The sequence below is a fragment of the Jaculus jaculus genome, chromosome 1, assembly GCF_020740685.1.
Source record: "Jaculus jaculus isolate mJacJac1 chromosome 1, mJacJac1.mat.Y.cur, whole genome shotgun sequence".
NCBI lineage: Eukaryota > Metazoa > Chordata > Mammalia > Rodentia > Dipodidae > Jaculus > Jaculus jaculus.
Genome location: NC_059102.1, coordinates 107225977 through 107248315, shown reverse-complemented (window position 1 = coordinate 107248315; position 22339 = coordinate 107225977). Strand labels below are relative to the sequence as shown.

The 22339-nt window shown below is 46.9% G+C and overlaps 1 protein-coding gene across 1 annotated transcript in view; it reads left to right on the top strand.

The window, feature by feature from the left end:
* Shb (SH2 domain containing adaptor protein B) overlaps positions 1-22339 on the top strand; it is a 134641-nt gene that overhangs the window by 62622 nt on the left and 49680 nt on the right. The window lies entirely within an intron of this gene.

Below are 22339 nucleotides of genomic sequence, written 5' to 3'. Positions count from 1 at the left end.
CTGCAGTTCGTTTGCAGCAGTTAGAGTCCCTGACATGCCCATGCCTGTTCTCTCTTCCTCTGTCTCTTCTGTCTCTCAAATTTAAAAAAAAAAAAAAAAAAAAACGCATTCTATGGGCTAGAGAGGTGGCTTAGTAGTTAAGGCACTTGCCCCTGAAGCCTAGGGACCCAGGTTCAATTCCCCAGTACCCATGTGAGCCAGATGCACAAGGTGGCACATGTTGCAGTGGCTAAAGGCCTCAGTGTGCCCATTCTCTCTATATCTCCCCCCTCCCCCAATAAATAAGAATGCAGATTCTCACCAGGTGTGGTAACACATGCCTTTATCCTACCACTTGGGAGGCAGAGAGATAGGAGAATCTCTGGGAGTTCAAGGCCAGCCTGAGTGAAAAGCTACCCTACTGAAAGAGAGGGAGAGAGAGTGCATGAATGAATGGATGAATGAATGAGAATGCAGATTCTTAGGTCTTATCCTTCAAAAGCCCCACTGGAACCTAGGAATCTGCATCATGGTACATGGTTCTTTGGTTTCCTAAAACTCTTTAGGCTCCATCTAGTCCTTTATCCTCCCTTCCTCCTCCTTTCTCTGTGTCTCTGCCCCTCTGGGATGAGTAAATGTCTGTTCTGATCTCCTTGCCCTCCCACACAGGTCCTGAGGACTTGGCTTTTGGGCTAGAATGACAATGGGAGCCACTCACTGTGGTGTGGCTGCCCAAGCATTGCATGGGACCTGCTTATTAACGTTGGCAGGGCTGTGATGAGAGGGTATGAATCATGAGCAGAGGAGCTGAGGATTAATTCTACCTCCTCTGACTCCTGGCTTGACTTGGACAAGGTACTGCTGTCCTAGGACTCAGTTTCCCTATCTGTCAAGTCAAGAGGTGACTTCAGTGATAGATGACTCCTGCTGGTGGTAGTGGTGAGACACACAGATCCTACCAGGCTCAGGAAGACCATCGCCTGAACACAAAAAGCCTCTCCGCTGTGTGTGGTGACGCATGCTTGTAGCCCCAGCACTCAGGATGCTGTAGTAAGAGGATCTTTATGAGCTCGAGGACAGCCTAGGCTACAGAACAAGTTCCAGGCTGGACTATTTCTGGCTGTTAGTCTCCGGGGTACCTTTGTTGGACTGATTGGCCCTAGTTGCAATCAGGCCTCCATCCACACATCTTGTGATGCTGGAGGTCAGCAGCTTCCACTCTGCGCCTGCAAGTGGAAGTCACACTTGCCTCCTTGGGGGATACTTTTCCACAATTGTGCCTGCTTTAAAAATAATTTTTTAGGGCTGGAGAGATGGCTTAGTAGTTAAGGCACTTGCCTGCAAAGCCGAAGGACCCAGGTTCTATGACATAGGACTCATGTAAGCCAGATGCACAAGATGGTACATGTGTGTGGAGTTCATTTGCAGTGGGTAAAGGCCCTGGTGCACCCATTCATATTCTCTCTCTCTCAAATAAATAAATTAAAATTTATGTGCGGGGCGTGGTGGCGCACGCCTTTAATCCCAGCACTAGGAAGGCAGAGGTAGGAGGATCACCGTGAGTTTGAGGCCACCCTGAGACTACATAGTGAATTCCAGGTCAGCCTGAGCCAGAGTGAGACCCTACCTCGAAAAATCAAAAATAAATGGATAAAATTCTAAAAGTATTTTAATTTTCAAGGGCTGTTATTGTGCATGTGCAGCCACTGGGAGCTTGGTACACTGGCTGTCTCTCACCCCCGTGGGAAGAGAGCTGGAGCGAGCTGTACTTGCTTGCTGGCCTTTGCTTCCACACCCTCCTCCACATCCCTATCTGATCATGCGCAGCACAGCACGCTTCTGACCTTGGGCTTTCGCTTTGGCCCACAGATCTAAGTCTAACTTCCAGGTCTTCCAGCTGTGCTTGGCTGTGCTCCAGATGGTGCCTCCTTGTCTAGGTTCCATTTCTCTAGCAGCCTAGCCTAGGCCTTGCACTTGCTGAAATGGGATAAAATGGCCCTTCTCTGTCCTGTTCTAAGCCTTGCCTGTAAAGTTGGTTGAATGGCTGCAAACAGAATAACCAGGTAGACTGTGCATTCTCCTATTTGTTCCTGAGAAATGAGCTTTCTAAAATAGTTTGGGACCTTCTGAGTTTATGCTGTTCTGGGTTTGCAGACAATGCCGAGGCCATTTGTCTGGTTCTAAGAGGATGACTTGCGTTTTGGTGTCTGTGGTTCTTGGAGCCATTTGTGAATGGGAAGCCCAGGCCAGCATAATCATGGTCTGACTGAGAAGTGAATCAGGAGTCCTGCCTCCCTCCACCCCCTTAGCTTCCCCCCCCCCCAACTGCCTGCAGCTGGTTCCTGGTACCTGGGAATTGTGATGTTGAGTGCTCAGCAACAGGAAGGCTGTAAATCTCCTTGTGCTCCTTTCTGAGTCAGCTGGTGAGTGGAGCAGTGCTTACAAGGAAAGCAGCACGGCCCCAGCAGAAAGCCACCAGCCTGTCCTCTGCTTTCTTATCGTCCCCAGTGGAATCATGAGCCAGGAATACACATGGCTCCTGTCCATCTCCATCCTGTTCCAGGGCCTCTGCCCCCGAGCATGGACTCCTATGGGGGTCTCACACCCCAATACATGATCCTTTTTCCACTTGCCCTTGTTCCACAGTGGGGAACTGCTATCCACCTGGACCCTTGCTATCTAATCTCTTGGCTTCCTGGCTATGGTGAAGGAGCAGGGCTGCAGTGGCCTTAAAGGGGCTTAAGGAGCTAGACGACTCAGGTGGTCAACCATAGGCATGAGATTTCAGGGTGGGATGGCAGCCCTTTAATTATGTTTATTCTATTCATTTGTTGGTCATTTTACCTTTTCTGTGTCAGCTGCAACACTGGGCACCCAAAACAATGGCACAGTTGAAACCCGGTCCTCCATGTGGATGCTGGGTGTGGTCACCCACATCCCAGAGGAAGATGGGGCATGACAGGCTTTTATGGCTTGAAGGCTTTAAAGTTTAACTGGAACCTCAAAAGATGAGTAAGCAGGAGGGAAGGGACCTTTCTGGACAACTGAGAGAGGACAAGTGGTAGACTGAGACCCCATTAGTGGCCTTATAGGAGTGGAACATGATAGCCAGGTCCTAAGGGTCACATAAGAGATGGACATTGTGGGGACAAAGGATGGGTTGGATTGTCAGGTGGAGCAATGGTCTAGCCATGGTCTGAGATGGGAAGAGCAGTACTGAGTAGCCAGTGTAACTACAGCCTCACAGGCTTGTAAGGGCTTGTATCTACCCGGGTCAGGGCTTGTCAGCTGCACCTAAAGGAGTTTGGGCTTTATTTTAAAGCTGGTCTATAGAGATTGAACAGACTAAGGCTTGTCCCCTAACCATCAGTTGATCTTTTCTCTGGATCACATTATTGAGCTCATTGAAATCCTGCTGATAGCAGCTGGGCACTGGGCTGTGTGATACAGATTTGTCATAGAACTTCTACTTTACTGAGGCTAAGTTTGAAAATTAGGCCAGGATAAGAAGTTACATACACAGTCAGATAGCCGTGGTCCCCCCCGCCCCCATAGGGTCTCACTGTAGCTCAGGCTGACCTGGAATTTACTATGTAGTCTTAGGGTGGCCTTGAACTCATGGTGAGCCTCCGAACTTTGCCTGCCATGTGCTGGGATTAAAGGTGTGCTCCACCACACCCGGCTGAGATGGCAGGGCTTTTTAAAAAAATAAATATTTATTTATTTGACAGAGAAAAGGGGGGGTGGACACACTAGGGCTTCCAGCCAGTGCAAATGAACACATGTGCCCCCTTGGCTAACATGGGTCCTGGGGAATCGACCCTGGGTCCTTTGGCTTTGCAGGCAAATGCCTTAAATGCTAAGCCATCCCTCCAGCCCTGAGATGGCAGTTTTAAAGCCAGTAGTGCTGGAAACATCTTAGTACCTTGGGTGACTGACATTTGCATGGGACAGATAACCAGTGCTAGCCCCCAGAATCAAAAGGGCCATAGACCTCCTCAGGATGGTTAGGGACAGTACTTGTAAGAGGTAAGGTCTAAGCTGACCTTGAAGGCCTTTGGATCTTGAAAAGAGCTAAAAAGGTAGACTGGAGAGATGGCTTAGCTAAGGTGCTTGCCAACAAAGTCAAAGGACCCAGGTTTGATTCCCTAGTACCCATGTAAAGCCAGATGCACAAAGTGGCACATGTGTCTGGAGTTCGTTTTTAGTGGCTAGAGGCCCTGGCATGCCCATTCTCTCTAGCTGCCTCTTTGGCTCGTATGTATGTAAGTATGTATGTATGTATATAAAAATATGAGCTAAAAGGGTTAGCCATTTCTGGTGGTATGCACAGGTGCTGACATTGGCCCAGGGCAGACAGAGCTCTGTACCTGTCAGTGTTCAGGGGCTGGAGAACCAGTCAGTGTCCTAGAGATAAGGGTTGTAGAGTCTCACACAAGATTTTGCAAACTTAACATTTATTTTTAACAAACTGTCACTTTGAATACAGTCTCTGGAGTTACACAAGCCCATGCAGTCTGGGTGCGTGCATATGTAATCAGAACTCTGCAAGCTCTTGGCTTGGAATCTGGGTCAAGGACCCCGCATCCATAGGTTAGGCAATCCCCCTAAGTATGGTCTCCCGTTTGAGCAGGCTTCAGTCCGAGTCCTAGCAGATCCAGGCAGGAACCTAGAAAACCTCATTTGGGGTGTGAAGGAAGGCTCAGACCTTTTGAAGTTTAGACACTCACTCGAGCTTCGTGCAGGTGGCTGTCCTGCCATGCTCCCTTGTGGACCTTGGCTGACTGGGCACATAACATTGCAGTCATTTTAGCTTGGACACTTTTCAAAACTGCCATTTAAGGATTTAAGGTTGTCCACCACATAGAAGAATCTCCATCTTAAACAACAAGGAGCTTCTTGTGAGCCTGTAAGAGAAATTAAAAATTAAAGAAAATAAATTAGAAATTAATTAGAAAATAAAGCCCTAAGAAGCAGAATGGTTTGAACTATTGTAAGGAATTGCTGGGTGGGAGCCAACTGGATGTTGAAAGTCACCTGCTTGAGATGATGATTTGAGTCTTAAGAATATTTGGTTCTAAGCCATTCATTCCTTCTGGAAAATAGAAGGAAGTGTACTCAGGGCTCTAGTGACAGCAGCCTCCCCTCAGAGTGGTTATGAGTGGTGGAGCACTGACCAGTGCCCTGTCAGCCCTTGTCTAGGTAGGTTTTTCTCCTCTTCATTCGAAGCACCCCTCTTGTCTCTGCTCTCCGTCTCTCCATGTTCACTTTTCTTGCTAATGTATCCCACATTGTCTGTGATGGAAACAAACTAGACAGGAGCTTCCCCAGTGGAGGAGGAACAGACTAATGGACTTCGTGGTGGCAGGAGACCCCCAGCAGAACCTCTGAGGTCCCATCCTCCCTCAGGCTTGGAGCATGCTGTGAGCATTGTCTCTCATAGTCTGGCAGATGGCCCGCCCCTGCCAGAACTAGTGGTATGACTTGGAAGAGCAAAGGTTCCTCCTTGTCACAGGCAGGAGGCAGATGGTTGAACTGGAGGCCAGTGGGGTGTCCATCCTAAAGGCCACCCAGTACCCTGGGAATTTAAAGATTCCTGGGGGCAGTGATGGGAGGCCTTTCTCCTCTTTGTCTCTGCAGGAGAAAGAAGATGAGCAAGAAGCCACTGGGTATGTGGCCAGTGGCTCTTGCCTCCTTGTCAGGGGGATGTGAGTGAAATCTGAAGTGTGTGCCTGCATGGTGGCAGCTGTAATGTGACAGCTGTCGCCCTCCCCTTCGGCTCTGGAGCACCACTCAGCTGTCAGACCACATCAGCGGTCGTAGTTCCAGCTCAGGGGAAACGTGCCAAGCGCCAGCAGATGATGTGCTTAAGGAAGCACTCAGGAAGAGAACTTGCCTCCAGACACCAGAGGCGCTCCTCTCCCCTGGGCTCAGTAGCTGCTGCCATGCAGCAACAGGAAGCCTTTAAACCCTGAGATCAGATTGTGTCTTCTCAGAATCTAGTGCAGGTCTTCTCTGTGAAGTAGATGTGGGAGGTGCTGGCTCTTGGGGGGTGGTTAAAGTTGATTGTATAAAAGGCCCTGTCCAAGATAAAATGAAATGCCCTCTCCTATGGACTTGAACCATCTTGACTGGTTGTGTCATGTGTACCAGGTGTTGACTAGGACCAGGGTTGTGTGCCTTTGCCCACGTGTGTGTACCCCTCTCTAATGTGCAACATCTGCATTGGGTTTTATGGTTTATGAGCCACTTTTATATACTTTGTCTGGTTTTATTTTATAACAGCCCCATGAAGTCAATATTCTCTCCTTCAGGGGCGTTCCTCTGGTAGACCCTTTACCAGAGTCAATGAGCTGTGAATGGCAGAGTCAGGAGTTGAACCCAGGTCCAACTCCAAAATGTGCCTACTGATATATAGAGTTGCCTTCATATTCCATACCTAGGATCAAAGAGGAAAGAATTTCATCATTGGAATTATATTTGTATTTATTCTTTTCTTTAAAACTTTTTATTTATTTATTTGAATGCATATATGGGTACATACCACCCAAGACAGGGTCTCTTGCCACTACAGACCACCACCACCAGGAGCTTTGGATACTCCTGGTTCTGCCTCCTACCTCGTAAGTCATAGGTGCTTTGGGATCACAGATACACTTCCCACTTGACAGCTGGCTTTGTGTGGGTTCTAGTCAGGATTGAACTCAGGCTGGCAGACTTTGCAAGTATCTTTAACCACTTAGCCATCACCCCAGCCCTCTGTGTCTGCATTTATTCTAACATGAGCAGGGTTGAAGGTTCACTGTGAGAGGGGATGGAGTAGAGAACTTGCCTAGCATGCACAGGGCCTTGGGTTTGATCCCCAGCAGAGAGATCAATACCTATGTGCGTCCTCTCTACCTAGCACAGCTGGCATCCCAGGCTCACACCTGAAAGGCCCTACTTCTCAGCAGTGACTCCATATCCATCCTCCCACTTATATTTAGGTGGGGATTTCCCATTTTGCATTTCACCCTTCTTTGGCTTCCCTGCCTACCTGGGCTTTATACTTTCTTTCTGGCAGTAGCATTGGAACTGCCTTATTTCTCATTTGGCTCGTTTTTCTTCCTTTAATGTCCTCTTCTGACACACGCACACGCGTGCACACACACACACACACACACACACACACACACACTTGATTCATTCTGTGGGTCACAGGACTTAATGTAAGAGGCAAGTGTCAAACATCGTCTCACTCCAGAAGAAAGGAAGAGGCAGTAGTTTCAGCAAATCTCTGGGATCTGCTTGTCTTTTTATTAAAGTCTCTTCACATCATCTGCCTGTGGCTTTGGTCTGAGGCACTCACATGTGCATCTGATAGGAAATGCTCCTGCCAGCATTCCTGTAGAGAACTTGCTAACAGGAAGATGGGGCACTCTGAGGGGCACAGGCATTGGCTGCTAGAAGGCTGAGCATGTATGTGTGCATGGAAAATGCTTCTGGGCCCTGATTCCTACAGCATTTGATTCTGGCCAGAGCTGCTCCTCAGACAACACACATCAGACTTGGTTTGCTGAACTAACCATGTTATCCCTTAATTCATTTATATCATCCTGTGTTAGGGTAAAGTGTGGAGCAGGGAGCAGGCCCAGTGGCCTGGCATACTCAGCTGACAGACTGTATGTGCAGGCTGTGGTGCCTTCTCCAGGGCACCAGCTTTACTGACTAGCATTTCCCATGAACCAGTCTCACTGGTGCTCGGGAGAGAGAGCAGGCCAGTGACAGAACAAGCCAGTGAAGTGATCTGTGTATCCAACTCCTCCTCACTCCCTCTTCAGTATGTGGCTTTCTAGTTTCAGCACTCTGGGTCCATCTGAAGCAAACTTCCTGTATGAAAGTCTGGCATCCTGGCAGTCTGTATTCTCAGACTTCGCTACTGTTGTCTAATCATTCAGCAAAACCACCTTTAGTAGGCAGCCTACTCCATCTACAGCAAGCCTGCTTTCCTGAAGGGCAGTCTGTTTTAGTCATCTACCTGGAGTTGCTTTTGGTTCAGAGCTTGCAATCCAAGCTTGTAAGAAAGCCTCAACCCCAGGAGGTGAGGGCACTAGGTAGCAAAACCATGGGTCCCAAAAAGCAAGTAGGCCTTTCCACATCACTGTACTTTAGGGAAGTGGTCTAAATGACTGTAACTACAGTTATTTAAAATGTGTCTAAAAATCCAGTGGGTCTGCAGATAGCCAGGGCCATGTTTGAGGACATGAGTAATCAAAGTGGAGCTGGAGAGATGGCTCAGCGGTTAAGGTGTTTGCCTGCAAAGCCAAAGGCCCCAGGTTCGATTCCCCAGGACCCATGTTAGCCAGATGTACAAGGTGGCACATGTGTTTGGAGTTCATTTGCAGCCGCTGAAGGCTCTGGTGCACCCATTCTCATTCTCTCTCTCAACTTTCTCTCAAATAAATAAATAAAACATTTTAAAATGTACATTTCAAAGTCAGGCACAAAGTGGTGTTCATGTCTGTGAGCCCAGCATGCCTATAGCAACAGGAGGTAGAGCCAGGAAAATCCAGAAGCTTGCACACAGCAGCAGAGATGCTGTTTCAGAAAAGGACAGGAGGAATGGAGAAACACTCAGTTATCCTCTGACTGCCTTGTCCACCATGTCAGGCGTGTATCCATACTCACAAAGAAATGATTTAAAAAATAGGAAAAAGTATACACCTTGGAGCTGGATGTGGTAGCACATGCTTACAATCCCAGCATTTAAGAAGCTGAGGCATTAAAGAAAAATGAAGTTATGAAATTTGCAGAAAAATGGATGGACCTGGAAAGTATTATACTAAGTGAGGTAACCCAGACCCAGAAAGCCAAGCACCACATGTTCTCTCTCATGTGGATCCTAGCTACAGATGACTGGGCTTCTGCGCGAGAATGAAAATACTTAGTAGCAGAGGCCAGTAAGTTAAAAAGGAGACATAAAGGGTAGAGAAAGGAAGGGGGGGAGATACTTAATAGGTTGATATTGTATATATGTAATTACAATGATTGTAATGGGGAGGTAATATGATGGAGAATGGAATTTCAAATGGGAAAGTGTGGGGGTGGGGAGGGAGGGAATTACCATGGGATATATTTTATAATCAAAAAAAAAAAAGAAGCTGAGGCAGGAGGATTACAAGTTTGAGACAGTCTTAAAAAAAAGTACACATTGGAGTTAACAACCCAAACCTAACACTCCAAACTTCATTTCCCGGGCTTCGAATGTGTAACCACTACATTAACTGTGGAATCCAGCGTCAGAACAGAAGCTGTTGGTGCAAAGCTCACCCCACCAGAATGCTAAGTAGAAGATGAGGGGGGGGGGTTCCAGAGCACAGTGTGTGTACTGGCTCCCACAAAATTAGATGAGGTAAATCTTAGTGTTGTTCCCCCCCCCCCGCATCTACTATTCCTTTCCCAGCCTCAGTTTCCCCATTTTCCCTGGGGTTAAAGTAAAACTCGTCACTACCCCACCTAGCATAAGACACTCAGAAAATGTTCTGTTGGAGGGCCTCGGGAGATGGCTCAATTAAAAACACTATGAGCCGGGCGTGGTGGCACACGCCTTTAATCCCAGCACTCGGGAGGCAGAGGTAGGAGGATTGCCATGAGTTCGAGGCCACCCTGAGACTCTATAGTGCATTCCAGGTCAACATGGGCTAGAGTGAGACCCTATCTCAAAAAAAATAAAAAATAAATAAATAAAAAAATAAAAAAAAACCACACTATGAGAGAATGGTTATACCAGGGCCTCTAGCCGCTGCAAACAACTCCAGATGCGTGTGCCACTCTATGCCTCCAGCCTTATGTGGGTATTGGGGAATTGAACTCATTGTGTGTGTCTCTCTCTCTTTCCCCACTCTGTCCCTCTCTCCCTCTTTCCCTCTCTCCCTCTTTCCCTCCCCCCACCTCCGCTTGCAAATAAATCTAAAAATTAAAAAAAAAAAAAATACTGACAGAGTTCTGATCCCAGAACCCACATAAAGCCAGATGAGGCATGCCTGTGATCCAAGTGCTGAGAGGCAGAGTCAGGAGAATCTTGAGGCCTGCGAGCCAGCTAGTCTGGCATTCTCAATGGCAAAGAAGAAAGACCCTGTCTTAAACAATTGGGATGGTGAGGACCAGCATTCCAAGATTGTCCTCCACACATATGCCATGACATGCATACACCTGCCTCCCTCCCAAAGAGTTCTTGAGATCAGTAATGAAGACCACTGCTGTGTTTACAGCTTCCTTCATAAGGCTGAAGCAGGAGGGTCATATATTCTATGTCTGTTTGGGCTGCATGAGACCTTGTGAAACAAGAGGTGCTCTGGGTAAGAAAATTCAACATGCAGACAAACAGTAAAAAAGAAAAAGACAGTACTCAGAGGGCAGAGGCAGGAAGATCGCCATAAGTTCAAGGCGAGCCTGAGCCTAGTGAACTTTAGGTCATCCTGAGCTAGAGTGAAACCCTACAAAAAAAATCTCCCCAAAAGTCAGATTATTATTAGTTTGTATTTTTTTTTTCTTACTTGCTTACAAAGGTAGATGTCTATATATCTACAACTATTCTTTTCTACAATAAATGTTGGCCTTGCTACAGACCTTGTCTGAGGCCATTAGTTCTTTTGGATGGATCTATAATGTGACTGAAGCACAGGGAATTCAGTCTTTCTCCTTTTCATAGTGAATATCATGTGCATTTGTTTCTGCCTGTGAGTCTGGGTATATTTAGAAATAGAACTTCAGGCCATACAGTGTTGAATTTTTGTTACATCTACCATGTTTATCTCTGAAAAGACCATTTCCAGGTCATATTCCTTACAGCAGTCTATTGAGTACCATTCCTTTACCAGAGTAGAAAATATCTTTAAAGTACTTTCTCTGTGCTAAATTTTGAATTGTGAACAGACTGTTTATGTTGTCCCATCAGCCACTATTTTTGGAGCATTTGCCAAGAATGGTCCTGGGCTAGGAATCACAGGGGGTGTGTCCCTGTGGATTACACTTGCTCTCAGCCTTCAGAAGCAGGGAAGGGAGTAGGGGTTAAGCACGCACATTGCAGAAAAGTGACAGAAGTCCCAAGCCCCCAAGAATGAGAAGAGTCTCCAGTGGCAGTGTCCTCCATTTCTCTTACTATGGAGTCAGTCCTCTCTGTGCGCCACATTGAACAGAAGCCTGGACTCTGGCTGACTCATTCCAGGCTGGGCTCAGCGAGATGGCAGCAGAGAAGGCTGCTTTGGCCCCTGGTTCAGAGGTGCATGGTGACCTTTACACACTATCCAGTCTCTGCAGGACACCTTTTTAGGGCTCTAAGGAAGAGCTGGTCTGGTCTTGGTTTCTTCTACATCATTCCTTCTAGACATCAGCCCCCCCCCCCCCCACACACACACATGTAAACTCCTGGGTGCCTTATAGATGGTGTCATTTGTAACAGCCGTTGGTAGAAGAGAGCTGCTGGGGACAAATGTGAATATGGTCATTTTCAGGTTCTTGCTTCTCTTACGCAGAATCTCCCACGCACTTTTCTGTTCGCACACTCCTCTGGGAAGCAAACAAAACATGTAAAGGGGTTTGTTGTGCTGTGACACTGAGAAATACAAGAGGTGACAGTAGAGTTGGAAAAGCCGCAGGAAAGGAATTGTAAAACCCCTTACTCAGGAACCATGTTATTTCTCACCCTGTGACTTTGGCAAGTCCCTTCAGTTCTGATTTTCCCCCATTAAATGTGCATGCTGTCCTTTTCTACCAGGCCCCTTTGCCATCAACTGGATGTAAGAACCACAGTGTGAGGGTTCGTGGGCTACGAAGCACTGTGTGGAGTGAGGGAGTGCTGAGGTTTGCTGTCTGTTAAAGTCGAGCTGGCCTTGGCTAAGTCACTCCTGGCCTGGAGCAGCAGCTCTACATCAGGACGTGCTGGGTGAGTCTCCAGGGCACCCTGTAGAACCAGATTTAGGGTTCTATAGAGTCAGGCCACCAAGATCATCTCAACTCTCACCTCACTTTTGAGGGCTCTGAGCCCCAAAAGATTGTGTGACAGGCGCAGGTCACCCAGCCTGTGAGTGGAGAGCCAGGCTGGTCCCCAGCCAGCAGCTTCATCACCAATGTCCAGAAGGATGAGGCTGTCTGTCATCTTGGAGAGGAGGGGATTAGTTCCTCCCTTGTGAGGAAGGCTAGGCAGAGTACTTGCCAGACCTCAGCAGGTCGCTTCCGCCAGTCAGCTGCAGTGGGCACAGGCATGGTGCCAGCAACACCTTCCTCAGCAGGAAGCAGTGACTCCATGAGATGCTCCAAGGGTACAGCATGGGGTTCCTTAGTTCAGGTGACAAGGGCCATCAGCTACAGGTGAAGGGCAGGGCTGTGCTCAGAAGAGGGTTCTGACTGCCTTGGTAAGTACCCCTCTGCTGTCAGTTTGTGGTCACCAGCTTCATGCTGCCAGACTGGGACCAGCACATGTCTTGGCTGCCTGTGCAACATCTAGAATGTGCTGAGGTGCTCCCTGACAGGCAGGTCTGCCTCAGGAACTGACCTTGCTTCCCATGAAGACTGACTGTAATGGTGCTGAAGTTATTGGAATGTGGCTTTGTTATATAATCCAGGGGACTGTGAGGGACCCCATAGGGATGGCCCCAGTTACCTTGACTGATAAACAGACTGTCAGCCATAGGTATGAAGGTAGCTTGCCTGATACCACTCAGCTTAGCAGGACCTGGAACCCCCCAGGACTGACTTCTCTGGCTGACCTCAGTCAGCTCATGCTGTTTTCATGCCTATTGAAATGGGAGGAGTGTTATAGATGGCCAAGTTGTTGGTAGCATGACTTTGGATCCAGGCTGGTTTTGCCACTACTTGCCCTGTGGCCTTCATAAAATAGCCAGGTCTATAAAGTAGTCATTGTGAGAATTGAGAAGCCAGAAATAATGCACTCAACCCAATACTGGTATTAGTATATCACAGTAGGTTGAGTCTTTTAGACCCTGCCAGTCACCCGTTGTTTATGCTACAGACTTTGTGTCAGTCTAGGGAGGGCCCTGTGGACACCATGACTTCTCCAAAGCTCTCTCTGAGCTTCCATGAGGACATGTCAATGGAGCTGTTTAGTAAGAGGTGACACACACCACAGGGTGAGGGCTCTAGCTGTGATTGGTGTGGCATGAAAGTACGTCCCCATGGCTTTTCACACTCAAGAGTGGTCTCAGGCCTCTGGAAGCTAAGACTTCATTGTGCCCAACAGACTGGAAGATTGTCCCAGTAGGGTGTTAGGCCTCTGTACCTCTGTACTCAGAAGACAATGCCGGATGCATATCTGGCTTTGTTTGCAGGGACTGGGAGTCTGTGCTGGGCCCTGCACTCTGTCTGCCTCACAGGGAGTCCAGAAACACCCACACGGTCAGGGTTGGTCTGAGGATCTTCCCTACCCCACCACCACCACCACATGCATCAGCCTAACCCTGGCCCCTCATCCCAGTAGAAATGGCCAGCATCTCCACATTTGGGGACTGTTCCAGAAACATATTTTTTCTCTTGGAACCCTGAGCGTCTTCTGTTTACCTCTTAAAAAGGAGGGTGTTAGAACTGGGTCAGCTCAGCTTTGTCTCTGCACTTCTCTGAGCCTCAGTTTCTATACTATATAGTGCATTTTGAATATCTGGAACCATAAGTGTTGGGTTTTGTTTTGGTTGTTTTTGATTTGGGGATATTTGTGTGTACGTAGTGAGTCACCTTGGGGCTGAGACCCAAATCTAAACATGAAGTTAGTTTCGTACACACCTCATCCCATAACTTGAAGGTAATGGTATTTTTACTGTGGTGTTTTTAGTGTGCTACTGATATCCCAGGCTGCCCACCCATAGCCTCCGAGTGCCCCAGCTCGCGGACGGTCTTTCTGTAGCAGGTGTTTTCGATGCAGCGTCCTGGCTCTAGGCTGGGTTTCAGCTGCATGTCTAATCAGGAGCAGCCGCCTGGTACTGCTGTGCAGCTCATCACTCGGAGGTACCGGATGTGCTTTTTAACACCTCAGAGGCCTGCCCAAAATAGCTATCCCTGCCTCCCGGTGGGTAAAACAAGACAAGATGATTAAAGAGATGTCAGAAAGCATCTGGAAAAGGCAAGAAGACCCCTGGCCCAGGAGTGAGAGGTCTGTGGCCTTCTCCCTAGTTCCCTAGGCCACCTCTGTACACTGATGATGACTACACAGAGACCTCCCCTGCATGCCTCACATTGCTTATACAGGAGGGGCTGAAATGAGACCTAGTAATGGAAACAGGCTTGAAGAGGGTGCTGAAGCCCCTGTTTTCAAGGTAGGGTTGACCGGCCCAACTTCTGCAGGCTGCCCTCTGAGGCTGTGGGGCAGAACGCAGGCTCAGAGCAGGAGGGGTCTTGGAGTTAGGGTTCCCAGAGTGCTTTCTTTGTTTCAGGCATTATTCTAAGCACTTGGCATGTCTGGCTTTATTTATGTTCATAACATCTTTCCAAGGTGGTGTGATATAGTCGGCCCCACATTGCTGGGACAAACATCCAACCAGACATAGTTTAAGGGAGGAAGGGATTTTATTTCAGGCTTACAGATCCAGGAGAAGTGCTGTCAATGGTGAAAATAGCTGGCTCCTTTTCACCAATCTAAGCACAGAGAAACCACCGACAGCCAGCTCTGCCCCAACCACCCCTTAGGCTGCACTCAAGGATCTGCCCCCACCGACACCTTCTCTACCAGATAGCCGGAGACCCAAGTTACAAGTCTAATTTAAAAAAAATCCTGAGTTTATGGGGCTATACATTTACATGATTACATCCAAACTACCAGAGGGGAAACTAAGAATTCAGTCAAGCCAAGCATTCTGCCAGGTTCGATGGTTTTGGCCTTTACTTCGTGCGATTTACATGCTCTTTGCCTCCCTCCATGGGATGCTTGGCCATGGAGGAGAGTCTAGTGGCAGTGTCAAATGTACCCACCTTTTGCAAAGGAGATATTCTCTAGGCAGAGAGTGGTGGCAGGGGTTAGTCTTTGCTGAGTTCTGCGATGCTATGATTAGGGAGTGACTGTGGATTCCAGACAAGCCTGGCTGGGGAACATGGGGGTGAGGGTCTGTGGCCAGCACTATTTCGAGAGGATCTTGTGCACCTGCAGGACTGTCTCCACCTATCCATACCCTGTCCAGAACTCCTGTTATTAGGGTGCTGAACTCAGTATTCAAGGCCAACCAGAAGCTCCCTCTGCCTTCCTGCAGCTTCGTCTTTCCTGGCGCCTTAGCCTTGTCTCCTCTGCCCTGTGTCAGCTTTGTTTGCAGTGCTGTACCGCTGTGCCCATGGCACAGGCCTCAATTTTTTACAGCCTTCTGGGTTCTCTAAACCAAAAGGTGGCTTTTCATTCCTGGGGTGTAGTGTCAAGCCTCCAATTTCGAGGGCCTTGGCCCTGTCTTACTGCTGGGCTCCTTCCTGTCCATCTCCTCCCAGACTGGGATCAGGAGACTCTTGACTGAGTGCGGGGACAGGAGGGTGCCCCTGAAACACAAACCAATTTCCTTGGCCTCAGCTTCCCAGACAGAGAAGCTAGCTACACCTTTCCTGAAAGGTAGGTAAAACGGCAAAGAAAAGACATATTCTAGTCTTCTTGTTGATAAATGATGTTTACTATGAAGTGTGTTGTATATTTTTTATTTAGATAGATGTCTGTCTGCTTTCAAAATAGAGTAGAGAGTTGGGTTGGGAGGCAGAGGTATGAGGGTCACCATGAGTTCGAGGCCACTCTGAGACTACATAGTAAATTTCAGGTGAAACCCTACCTCAAAACCATAAAAAGGATGGGAGGGGGGCTAGAGAGATGGCTTAATGGTTAAGCAGTTGCCTGTGAAGCCTAAGGACCCCGGTTCGAGGCTTGATTCCCCAGGACCCACGTTAGCCAGATGCACAAGGGGGTGCATGCATCTGGAGTTCATTTGCAGTGGCTGAAGGCCCTGACATGCCCATTCATTCTCTCTCTCTATCTCTCTCTTTCTGCGTCTTTCTCTCTGTCTGTCGCTCTCAAATAAATAAATAAAAATAAACAAAAAAAGTTTTTTTTTAAAAAAAGAAAGAATAAAATTAGCCAGGCATGGTGGTGCCACCCCTTTAATCCCAGCATTCAGGAGGCAGAGGTAGGATTGTCATGAATGCAAGACCACCCTGAGACGACAGAGTGAATTCCAGGTCATCTTGGGCTAGAGCGAGACCCTTCCTCAAAAATAAATAAATAAATGTAAAATTAGAGTAGAGGATGTCTATAATAAAAAATTTTTAAAGAAGACTGTTATTAGAAGTCAAAATCTATATAAAAGAAAAGGTGAGGGCTGGGGATGCCTCAGTGGTTAAGGTGCTTGCCTGAGAAGCTTAAGGTTGTACCAAGTTTGATTCCCAGTACCCATGTTACCCAGATGCACACACAAGATGTCACATGCTTCTGGAGTTGATTTGCAGTGGCTGGAGGCCTTGGCATACCCATTCTCTCTTACCTGTCTTTTCCCATCTCTCTCTGTCCCCCTGTTCTCAAATAACTTTTTTTTTAAAGGCTAGAATGATGGCTTAAAGGTTGGTTAAACATACTTGCCTACAAAGCTTAAGAACCCAGGTTATATTCCCCAATACCCTCGTAAAGTCAGATGCACAATGTAGCGCATGCATCTGGAGTTCATTTTCAATGGCTAGAGGACCTGGCGTGCCTGCCTCCTTCCCTTCCCCCCCACACACTCAATTTCACTACTTTTGAAAAGGTGAATGAATCTACCCATTACTTAAGCTAACATAATTAATCAAGTTAAACATCAAAATTAACTAATATTGGCACAAAAATTTGCACATGGGGGCTGGAGAGATGGCTTAGCAGTTAAGTTGTTTGCCTGCAAAGCCTAACAACCAGGGTTCAATTCCCCAGTATCCATATAAAGCCAGATGCACAAAGTGGTGCATTCAGTAGCTACTGAACCTGGCGCACCCACTCTCTCTACCTCTGCTTACAAAGAAGTAAATAAAACTATTAGCTGGCCATGGCAGCCCACATTAATTCCAGCTCGTGGAATGTAGAGGTAGGAAGATGGCTGTGAGACCCAGGCCAACGTGGAACTAGAGGGAGTACCAGGTCGGCCTGGGCTAGAATGTTATCTTGCCTCAAAAAAAAAAAAAAAATGCACATGGATATTTATACCAATAATTACCAAAACTTAGAAGCAAGCAAGATGTACTTTAGGGGCTGGAGGGATGGCTTAGCGGTTAAAGTGCTTGCCTACAAAGCCAGAGGACCAGGTTTGATTCCCCAGGACCTACATTAGCCAGATGCACAAGGGGCTGCGTGTGTCTGGAGTTCATTTCAGTAGCTGGAGGCCCTGTGGTGCCCATTCTCTCTCTCTCTTTCTCTGTCAGATAAATAAAAATAAAATAAAAGGATATCCTTTAGTACTTGAATGGGTAAATAAACTCTAGTGCATCCAGACAATGGAATATTAAGAATTGAGCTATTAAGCCACAAAAAAGAAAGTAAGAAAAATGAAAAAAATAAAGAAAAAGAAAATAAGACTAATATGCATTTTGCTTAGAGAAAAAGAAGCTGATCTGAGAAGACTGCACTGTGCATGATTCAGCGCTATGACATTCTGGAAAAGGCAAAACCATGGAAAAAGATCCAGGGCTCAAGAAGTTAGGCAGACAGAGCAAGGACCACAAAGAGCACCCATGGAGTCACAGCACTAAGCGTGACCCCCCATTTAAGCTGTGAGCTGCATGATAATGTGTGACATCAGTGTAGTTCATTAGCTCTAACAAGGCACTCTGGTGAGGATGTTGACAATGGGGAAGACTATGCATGTTTAGGGCCATAGAGTCTACCTTCTACTCAGTTATGCTATTAACTTAAAACTGCTTTAAAATAGTGTTTTCTTGGGCTGGAGAGATGGCTTAGCGGTTAAGCGCTTGCCTGTGAAGCCTAAGGACCCCGGTTCGAGGCTCGGTTCCCCAGGTCCCATGTTAGCCAGATGCACAAGGGGGCGCACGCGTCTGGAGTTCATTTGCAGAGGCTGGAAGCCCTGGCATGCCCATTTCTCTCTCCCTCTATCTGTCTTTCTCTCTGTGTCTGATGCTCTCAAATAAAGAAATTAAAAATTTTTTTAAAAATAGTGTTTTCTTGTTAAAGGAAGCAGTATTTGTTAGTCCATCTAGGAACAAAAGTGAAGATTGATTGTGGGGGAGGGAATCTCCAGCCCTCCCCCCATCGCACCTACTCCAGAAGGCTGCTGGTCTACACCTAGCTTATCCGGGCTCCCTCCCTTGATTGTTGATTATGGACAGCTAGCTGCTCTAGACCTTGTTCCGTGTGCAGACAGGTCTTCACCCACCGCCCTTGGATAGCACCCTGCCACCCTTGGATGAATGGGTCCCCTCCAGGTCTAACATTCTCTGATTGCAAATTGGGGGGGGTATTTTTGCCTGTTCTTTTTCCATGTTTAGTTCCACTTGAAAACCCTTCTACTCCAGAGGTCAACAGAAATCCCTACCCTGTCAACTTAATGTTTCTGCTCGCTGCCTACAAGGCATGAAATCACAGCCTGCTACCCAGTAATTTAAAGGTCATTTTCCTTGAACGTGTAGATGGCAATGTCTAGATAACTTGTGACTTTCAGCATATGGGCACCAACTTCCTTATTAGATCAATCTCAGGACCATCACCCACAGGCCTGGCTAATAAGGGGGACAGGCCTGGCCTGGTCATTAGGCAGGAGGCAGCAATGTCTGGCAAGCTTGCCTGGCACATTGGCCTTTGACTTGCTGGACCCTTGGCCAGCCTCTCTGAGAGAAGCTGCTCCCCAGCAGGCGTGTTCTTTGGGGACAGGTGGCTACTCCTGAAACATGCCCAGTTCCTAGAGAGACCCAAGCTGCTTCATGACAGTGTTTACTTTCACGTGTCCCTGTCTTAATCACATTGTTTCTTTACTAGCATCTTTAGCCATTGTTTACAACAACTTTCCAAACTAATTATGCAGTAATCCCTTCTCTGTGTACAGTAGCTGTTTGCCTTCCTTCATTGGTTTTTCAGCTCTTTATTCCTGTGTATCTGTACTTGGGACATTGCTGTCACCAGAGTTTAGATATTATGTGCAAAATGTGCCATGTTGATTTTGAGCAATTCTTAAACCACAAGCAGAATTCCCTTTGGGGCATTGTTTACATTGCCTGGGACTTGTTTGGAAAGCTTGCATTATACGCTTTTGCTCTCCATGCATAAGCCATTTCTGTATTTTACTTTTTAGTTTAACATAATTTCATGCACACTTTCATGTGTAGCTACATTATCTTCCTATATATCATTATAATGACTGTTTAATATTCCATCCAGTTAACATGCCATAATTTACTTAACTGTTCCCAATTGTTGGAGCCTTAATGAAAATTTGAATCCACCATGTAATACAGGAAAAGTCTTGTTTTTAATGATCACCATGATGACATCCGTGCCTTAACTGCATGCCATTACAAACCCAGCTTTGGTAAGACACAGATGCTTCTGGAACAATAAATCCTCCATGAGCGGTATAGCAGAAGCCCCTCCGATGGAATAGTTAATCTGTTCTCAGCATGTATTTTCCTTTTAGGCTGGTATTTATGTAGAACGTCTGTTTCTTCTCACTATGGTGTCATACTAAACTGTTTGTATTTGACATTTCCTCTCAGGTACTTCATGACTAGTGCCAGGGATTTTTATAAATTAAAAAGTATTTGTGGTTCAGAGTGGTGTCTATCACTTCTTGGTCATTTATCCCCCACATGACTTTAGAGGGGAGGGGACATGATGCTCCTAGCCAAAGTATGCCCGTGAATTGCTTTGTGCCAATTCGTGTGAGAGGTGCTTTGTAAACTGTATGTAGTGTGTACTGAGTGGTTGCTGGTCTGGCTTTTTGAGGGGATAAGGAAGGTGATTTTCCCCATCCAGTGTTTTATTAGCGGTGTCTCCAATGTCTCAGCGCTCCTTTCCTCAAGCAGGAGCCTAGATGCTCCACAGAAACTGGGGACAAAGACTACAGATGTCAAGGACCCTACAAAGGTAATAATATAGATAGTTGAGTACATGAGGTGATTTACAAAATTATATCAGTACTTTACACTTGGTCCTCAATACAAGTGAAAAATAGCCTCTGCCCCTTTCCTCTTTCTCCTGTAAAAAAGAGGGACAGAGGACATGTGCTCAAAACTAATAAATGATCCCCATTTTTCTCAGGACTGAGAGACACTATGTTCTGCTCAAATAGGAAGACATGATTTTAAGTGGCCTGAGAACCACATAGCAAGAAGGTTCCCTTCATTCTCCGGCTTTCTAGAGAGAGAATTTTGCTTCTGCTTTCATCCACGTCAGCTTCAGCACTTGCAGTTCCCTTTCTGGGCAGAGAGAAAGCAAGCCGTAGGCTTCCTCCCACACAGAAGTCGGCTGTACCTGCCTGATGGGTTTGCTTCTCATTCATTCTTCATATGTTTAGCAGCTATTTTTGGTAAGAGATAATGACTTCTGGGATAATGCTATAAAGTTAGTTACATTTTAAAATGAATTCATCTGTTTAGCAACATAAATTTACATTTTGGTGCTGGAGAAGAGCAAAAGCCACAAAGTTGGATGTGACTCAGTTAAGAGTGGGGAACGCCAGCATAAAGCTAATTAATGAAACAGGAAAGATCAGGGCACAGTGTCATTGGCTTCTGTTTCATCAGGCATGAGCGGTAGGTGCTTTATCATCCCAATGAGATAGCCTTGGATTGAAGAGCAGACACCAGAAACAGGGCTCTTGATCAGAAAGGCTGACGTCATCCCATACGTCCTATCAGCTGCTCTTCAAGACTGCGGCTTCAGAACTCCTTGGAACAGCTCCTCTCAGAACCCTCACCCTTCTTGTATCTAGTCTGACCTCCAACCCTCATCTTGAACCTGGTACCGCAGCACAGTACAACTGGACAGTGAATGGCCACATGATGAAATGTAACCCAAATTTAAAGAGAAATTAAGTTCTGACACATGCTGCCACATGGAAGAACATTGAATGCATGGTGCCACATACAGTAAGCCTGTCAGAGAAGGGCAAAATCTGACTCCCTTACAGGAGATGGCAGGAATGTCAAATTCATAGAATTAGCAAGTTGAGTGAGTTTGCCAGGGCCTGTGAAGAGAGGAAATGAGGAATTAGTGTTTCATGGGTACAGTGTTTCAGTTTGGGAAGAAGAGAATGTGCTGGAGATAGATAGTGGAAATGGTTGCATTGTGACTATACTTAATACCACTGGACTGTAACTTAATGGCTCAAATGTGGACTGACTATATTTATGAACCACAGTAAGCTAGGCATGATGGTAGTTCTATAATCCCAGTACATAGGAAGTTGAGGTAGGCAGCTCAATCATGAGTTCAAAGCCAGTCAGCACTATGTAGCAAGTTCCAGACCAGCCTGGCATACATGAGACCCTGTCCCAAGAAAGAAAAAATAAAGTAGGCACCAAGCATGTTCTTTGCATGGCATTATTTGGCTTGCCTGGTTCTTCTCACAGGGGGCCATCCCCTCCTCCTTCCACTTGTCTGAGCTGTCACTTTAAATACCATCTCTTTCTGCCTGCTCTTCCCTTCCTAGCCCTGTAGCCAAGTGTCATGGTGACATATGCACATGTCTCTAGGAAATAGTGGCCTTTTCAGGAGCAGTCAGAACAGTGAACCCTCCTCAAGACCCTTGCAGAGGCCCTGCAGACAGCAGGTATTCACAGTCCAAAGGCCAATCACCTGATTTTAAATGGCAGCAGCTGAGATGCCCATCCCTCATTCTGAATCCTCAACATGTTCTGTTGGATGAGAAAATGTGCATGCTCTGGGGAGGTAGAAACATAGGGAAGGAAGACATCATGCTTCACGAGGTTAAAAAAAAAAAAAAAGTGTCCCCCGCTCCCACCCCTGCAAGGTCTTCTCCCAGAGATTCCTTGCTTATCGGCTTTTTCAGATGAATCTGAGGGCCAGGTGGAAACTGGGAAATCATTTGGTGCAATGTCCTTTTTTTTGTGCTGGTGGAACTGAAAGGCCAGAGCAGTGGGGATGACACCACTCAGCCATCAAACCAAGAGGTCTGGGTAGGGTCAGATATACTTACCATGTCCTGCTCGTGACTGAGCCGTACCTGTAAGACAGATCAGCCAGTGCACAGAAGCAGGATGCTTTCAAAGGCCATTGTTAGGTTTGCACCTATGATCTTGGATAGTAAACCTTGTCCAGAGAGCCAAGGCTCTACCTTCTAGACTCAGGGCTATTATGAACAGAAAAAGGGCTGTTCCCCTGCCAGCCTCTGGCCAGTAGTTCTGAGCTGGGCCTATT